Genomic DNA, 7,578 nt, shown 5'->3' with positions numbered 1-7,578 from the left:
CAGTGGTTAAGAGCACTGGCTGTTCTTCCAGAGGTCATGAGTTCAATTCCCAGCAACCACATAGTGGCTCACAACCATGTATAAAAAATTAAATTAAATTAAGGCTGCTTGAACAAGCCATGAGGAATCCTACTATTTTATAAGCTTCTTCAAATACAAAAGAGTCTAGTCTTTTGTCAAGTGTGTAATACTTCTTGTTTGACTGTTGGTCAGTAGACCCCAGAGGACCCCAAAGCAATACAGCATATTGCTATTACCCTTAGTTATTCAGTAGAGCTTGATGGTATGAACCTATTGTTGAAGACACCACATTTTGACCATATCACATGAAGAAATTAAGCTGCTACTAACTTGGAAGCTTCCTCCTTGTTGGCTAGCTTTCCATAGTGCTAGAAAGTGTAATTCAGGCGGCTAGGGGAAAAGTATTGATTTATTCCCCCTGTGAAGCTTGCTTGGAAAATACAGTAATGATCAGCCTGAAAAATATGCCTATGGTTTAATGGCGCCGTGAATGTTATGGGGTTAACCAACAATTTTCTAATTGGCTTTAAGGTCAGCTGAACAAGAGGGAACTCATGCTTAGTACTGTAAGCCTGGCTAAGAACCCATGGCTGGGAAGTCATAGGCCCTACTAACACTGTTTTACTAAAGAGACAGAATATCAAACTGCCTTCTACATTCTTATCTGTATATCCATAGGCTAATGCAGCTCTCACTCCCATACCGAAGAAGTTTCTTTATGCATCAGGTTGATAGTTAAGAGACTTACAAGTGGCCAAAGTAAGAGAGTAAGTGAATTGATAGTGCTCAGCCTAAATGGAACATCTATATAACAACCTTTCCCCCTAAGGCTCCGGGAACAAAATGGAAGCGGGGGCAGAAAAGATGTAGGAGCCAAATTTCAGGGAAGACTGCTGTTTAATAATGCCTGCTGGACCTGACAAGGCTGTTGTACTCACAAACTCACAGCAGCTATGTTTGCTGGCGTGAGTCCTGCATAACATCTTTTGTTTTAAAAAAGATTTATTTATTTAGTGTATGAGTGCTCTATCTACATGTACACTTGAATGCCAGAAGAGGGCATCAGATCTCATTTTAGATAGTTGTGAGCCATCATGTGGTTGCCGGGAATTGAACTCGGGCCATCTGGAAGAGCAGACAGTGCTCTTAACCACTGAGCCATCTCTCCAACCCTGCACAACATCAACCCAAATTAACACTCCAGCATGGAAAGTGAGAGGCTCATGAAGCCCTACACCTAAGCTGAGGAGCTATGAACAGTTGGTTGATGGCTGGTAGAGAAAAAGAGCCACTTTGGTAGTATGGCCCGTGATGGGTTGCCTGTGCTCCAATGGATAATGTCTTATACCCATGAATATGCAAGCATCATTAATTGGACTCAGAGTATCATAAAAAAAAGAAGACATGAAGTTAGGAGAGAGATTGATTGGGGGAATTGGGGGTAGGGTTGGAGGTGTCCTGGAGGAATTGGAGTGGAAGAACTGGGAATAGACATTATCAAAATATTTGTATATGAAATTATTAAAGAATAAGTAAAAACTGGGGTCTGGAAATATAGTTGATAAGGACACTTGTTACTCTTCCAGAAGACCTAAGTTTGGATCCTATTGAGTGGGCCCACAACTACCTATAACTCTAGCTCCAGGCAACTGATGCCCTGTTCTTGCCTCTGTAGTACTTGCACACATGTGCCCTGCATACACAGACACAGAGACACACACATGCGCACACATAAATAATGAATATAAATAAAGGTTTGAAAAATATTACCCAGGCAGTAGTGGCACATACCTTTAATTCCAGCACTTGGGAGACAGAGGCAGAAAGATCTCTGTGAATTCAAGTCCAGCCTGGTCTACAAAGTGAGTTCCAGGACAGCCAAGGCTATGTGTAGAAACACAGGGTTTCTGTGGAGAAATGTTGTCTTGAAAAAAAGGAAAACAAAAGAAAAATATTTTAGGAATTGCCTGACATGTGTAATTCCTTGCAGTTAGTCAGGGAAGGGAGGGGGAAATTTCATTGATGTTTCTATCTAGCTTACTTATAATTAAAAATAATGCATACTTTTCACCTTAGCAGCCATTTTCACTTGTAGGAAAATTAACATGTTATTCTCTTTTACTAGTATCATAGTGTGGTAAGAAAGATTTAGACTATTTGAATCCTTGAGTGGTGGTGCACCCTTTTAATTGCAGCACTTGGTAGACAGAGGCAGGAGGCTCTCTGGGAATTCAAGGTCAGCCTGGCCTACATGGAGAGTTCCGGGACAGCCATGGCTACACAGAGAAATCCTGTCCTGAAAAACAAAACAAAACAAAAAAGATAGGAAAAAGAAAGTCATATAAATGGGGGGGGGAGGCTACACTGGGAAATTTTCATGATTACCTGTTTTGTTTTCTTGCTGATTGGGCCAGAAGACAGAAGTGTTTAATGAGCGGAAGAAAATGCAGATAGTGGCTGCATGTCATTATAAACACCTGTGATCGCATCATTTGGGAAGTATAGGCATGGGGAAGGGGAATTCTAGCTTATCCTTAGCTTTGGGGGATGCTTAAAGCCAGCCTAGGATACTTGAGACCCCACTTCAAGAAAAAGAAGATACAGATACTAAAAGTTACGATCCAAAGAAGAAAGCATTTTAATATTCTAGTGCATTGGTTTTCAGTGATTTCAGGGGAAATTGTTTCCTTTACCTACAGATAAAGAAAATTAACCTTTGTTGAGATTTGCTTCAGCCTTTAATGTAGCATAATTGTAGCAATATTGGCTTTTAGTCTTTATCTTGATTATAAGGTGAAATTAAGTTTCAGTTTTCAGGCTCTGTCTTGCAATGATTATGTCTCTATGCTTTCATTGCTCAGACTTTGTGTACTTTGTTACCTGGACACTCTGTAAAGTTCCCCAACTACAGAACCACCAAATTAAAGGTCAGTTAGAAACACTTTGTCCAGTCAAAATGATGTAATATTGCTTCGTACACCTGGATACCTGGTTGTTACATGGTTGTGATTTTGGTAGCTGGTTATTAACTGGTTACAGTTTTGTTGGCTGTTACCTGCTTGTGGTTTCGTTCCCTGGTTGTTACTTGCTTAGTTTTTCTTATAAAAAGCCTGCCATAGACGCAGACTGATGTCACAGTTAGGCTCCAGAGTTCTTTCTGTGTCCCTGGTCATGAACAGTTTGGGGGTGTAGTGTTCTAATAAACTATCAATATCTCACTGAGATTGGTGCTTGAGTGGCTTGTGTGGCATTTCTTATATTATAACACCTTGGCCTTTTTGATTGTATCTAAACAGGATCTTCACATCAATTATATTGACAACACTTGTCCAAATTAAATGTTTCTTTACTAGAAATAGATGACCCAGGCCTACAATTTTGGAGTCATATACCATTATTGTATACCTTATTTGATTACTGCTTTTCTTTTAAAGGCCATTGTCCTTCATGGATCATTTAAAGCTATTAAAAAGCCTGTTTTAAAGACGTTTTATTGTTTTTAATTGTGGGTGTGGTGTGCATATGTGTACCATGTGTGTATAGCACCCTGTGATGTCAGAAAAGGAATTCAAATCTCCTAGGGCTGGAATTAAAGATGATTGTGAGCTGTCCAATACAGGGACTGGAAACAGCACTCTGGGCCTCTGGAACAGCACATACTGAGCCATATCTTTCCAGCTCCTCAAAAATATTTTACTACATGGAAAATTTACTTTTACTTTAGCTGAATTTTATTTATACTTCTACGGGTTTGCTGAAACAAATTATGTCTCGGAAATACTTAACATATTCTCGGGGCCGCTTTAATATGAAATTAAGTTCATTTTCAATTATCAAAAAAGTTAATGAATTGTTTATTTGATTGCTTTATTTTGTTTTGTTTTGTTTTGAGAAAGAGTTTCTTGGTGTAGCCCTGTAGACCAGGCTGACATTGAACGCAGAGATCCACCTGCCTCCGCCTTTAGAGTACTGGGACTAAAAGCATGCGACCCCATTCCCAGCTCTGAATTTCTTTTAGAGACAAGATTCTATGTAGACAAGGCTGGCTTTCAACTCTCCATGTAATGAAAGCTGATTCTCCTGGCCCAACTGTTAGGATTCACACATGTATCTTAGAATCTAAAGGGATTAAATTGCAGAAAATGTGACGAAATTTGTGAATTTTTTCTTTTAAAACTGTTACTAAAGCCAGGCAGTGGTGACACATGCCTTTAATCTCAGCACTTGGGAGGCAGGTTTTGAGTTGGAGGCCATCCTGGTCCACAGAGTGAACTCCAAGACAGCCAGGGCTAAATAAGACCCTGTCTCAAAAGAAGAAGAGGAAGAAGGAGAAGAAGAAGAAGAAGAAGAAGAAGAAGAAGAAGAAGAAGAAGAAGAAGAAGAAGAAGAAGAAGACCAGAAGAAGACAGACAAAAGAAAGAAGAAGAAGAGAAAGGAAGCAACTACGGTATACCCCAGCTCATAAACAAACAGTGAAATCTGGGATGTGAAGATAAGGTATTTGGGAGTTTAAAGACAAACAGCAGCTTGCCAAGTGCATAGTCATTACAAACCAAACAATCTGTGCTATATATCCAGTAAAAAGCTGGCTTGTCTTTCTGGTTCTGTTCTTCACAAATCTGTCTTTCCTTTGTTGAGTTTTTCTTCATCCCACCCTCCCTTCCAGCCTGTCAAAAGTCATTGTATCTACAAAGTGTGGCAATTCTATTTGTGGCCCTGTCTGTCCTACCATATTGTGGGCTTCTTGAAGAGACAATATCCTTCTGTGCACATTTGGACCTGAGGTGTTCAGCTCAGTGTGAATACACAATAGAATCTCACCAAGACATTGAATGGATTTAATAATGTAGGTTAAGTGCATCTGTGTCTGAAGGCACATGTCCTGTCTTAAGTTCTCACTTTCACAAGCTCCTGGGCTCCAGGTCCAGAAAATTGTATTGTTTTCCAGGCTTTGAATTCTCAGGTCCTAACTGCACATATCCCTTAAAAGTGCTTCTCGTCCACTCTACTATGATGATATTTGTCTTCAAGGTGTAGGTAGAATCATATTACCACTGAAAACACCTTGTTCACAGATGTCAATATTTTATACTTTTTTTGTTTTTGTTTTTGTTTTGGTTTGGTTTGGTTTGGTTTGGTTTTTTGAGACAGAGTTTCTCTGTGTAGCCTTAGCTGTCCCACACTCACTTTGTAGACCAGGCTGGCCTCAAACTCACAGAGATCCACCTGCCTCTGCCTCCCAAGTGCTGGGATTAAAGAGGTGCACCACTACACCCGGCCTTTTTACATTTTATAATACATAAAAAGTGGTTGTGAATGATGCCTACCAGCTCATATCTATATAGATTTCTTTGGGGAACCCTGAAATCACAATGTGTAGATGTCACTTGTCTTCCTTAAATTCACTAAAAAAGCTCTTGTATTTATGTATCTGAATTTCTTTTTTCTTTTTTTCTTTTTTTTGTTTTTGTTTTTGTTTGTTTGTTTGTTTTCTCGAGACAGGATCTCTCTGTGTAACCTTGGCTGTCCTAGACTCACTTTGTACACCAGGCTGGCCTCGAACTCACAGTGATCTGCCTGCCTCTGCCTCCTGAGTGCTGGGATCAAAGGCATGCGCCACCACACCCAGCTTTTCTTTCTTTCTTTCTTTTGTTTTTTGAGACAAGGTTTCTCAGTGTAACCCTGAAGCTCGGTCTTGTCATCCTCTACGTCTATTCCATGGGACAAAACAATGTATAAGCCCCCAAAATGGAAATTCAGCTAGGTCTCCAATTGTCAAATGACCACAGAATTGGCCACTTTCCTCTTTTTATTTTTATTTTAATTAATTAATTTAGTTAATTAGCTTTTAGAGACAGAGTTTCTCTGTGTAGGCCTGGCTGGCCTTGAGCTCACAGAGATTTGCCTGCCCCCTGAGTGCTGGGATTAAAGGCGTGCGCCACCACTACCTGGCCCCACTTTTCTTTTTTTTTTTTCGTTGTGGATTGCCTGTAGGCAAGTCTGTGAACATTTTCTTGATTAACAGTTGGTGTGGGTGGGCACAGCTCATCGTGGGTGGTGCTACTCTTGGGTTGGCTGTCCTGGGTTGTACAAGAAAGCACAATGAGCGAGCCACACTGAGCAAGGCAGTAAGCAGTGTTTCTCCGTTTCTTCTGTTTCAGAACCTATCTACAGGTTCCTGCCCTGACTTCTCTCAAGGATTGTGGTGGTTTGAATAGGTATGACCGCCTCCCCCTCACCCCACCCCCCGCCCTGCCCCAGACTCATGTGTTTGAATGCTTGGCCCATAGAAAGTGACACTAGTAGGAGGTGTGGCCTTGTTGCTGGAAGTGTGTTACTGTAGATGTGGACTTTGATGTCACATATACTCAAGCAACAACCAGTGTGCCTCGTAGTCTCTCTTCTGCTGCCTGTGGATCAGCTCCTTCTCCAACACTATGTCTGCCTGTGTGCCACCACGCTTCCTGCCATGACCATAATGAACTATGCCCCTGACACTGTAAGCCAGACCCAAATTAAATGTTTCCCTTTCTAAGAGTTGTCATGGGGCCTGGAGAGATGGCTCATCCAGAGGACCTGGGTTCAAATCCCAGCACCCACATGGCAGCTCACAATTGTCTGTAACTCCAAGATCTGACACCCACAGACATACATGCAGGCAAAACACCAATGCACATACAATAAAAATCATTTTAAAAAACTCAAAGAGTTGCCATGGGCATGGTGTCTCATCACTGCAATAGAAACCCTAAGTAAGACAATAATGGAGTATGATTTGAGGGCTTTTGCTCATGGCAGCTTTTTCTTTCTTTCTTTTTTTTTTTCATATAGTTTACTTTGATCATATCCATTCTCCACCCCCAAAATCTTCCCAGATCCTACCTACCCTACCCAAATATCTCTCTCTCTCTCTCTCTCTCTCTTTCTCTCTCTCTCTCTCTCTCTCTCTCTTTCTCTCTCCCTCCCTCCCTTTCTCTCTCTCCCCTCCCTCCCTTCTTCCTTCCTCCCTCCTTCTCCCTCTCAAAAAGAAAAAAAAATCAAAAACTAAAAATCAAAACAAGCAACATCATAATAAATGATAAGAAAAATAAGATACCAAAAGAAAACAAAAAGCACATAAAAAAAAAACATGGAGTTCATTTTGTGTTGGCAACTGCTCCTAGGCATGAAACCTGCCCTGGAGTGCTTCAGTTACACCCAGTGACACTCCATTGAAGAAAATGGATTTTCCCTTTCCCAGCAGCTATTGCTTCTTGCTAAGGTGTGGGTCTTTGTGTTCACTTCCCCTTCATGTTGGGATTTTTTTTCTTTTTGAGACAAGATTTTTCTGTGTAGCGTTGGCTGTCCTAGACTCACTTTGTAGACCAGGCCAGCCTTGAATTCACAGCGATCTGCTTTCTGCAGTCTTCTGTGTGCTGTCACAGTATCTGTGAGTTCATATATGTATCCATCCTGTTACATCTGGAACATACTGTTTCCTTCAAGTCCTCCAACATCTCTGGCTCTTATCTTTCTGCCTCCTTTTCTGAGTAGAACCTCCTTGAGCCTTGAGGGAAA

Source organism: Acomys russatus, chromosome X (genome assembly GCF_903995435.1).
Source record: "Acomys russatus chromosome X, mAcoRus1.1, whole genome shotgun sequence".
Lineage (NCBI taxonomy): Eukaryota > Metazoa > Chordata > Mammalia > Rodentia > Muridae > Acomys > Acomys russatus.
This window is presented reverse-complemented; position numbering follows the sequence as displayed.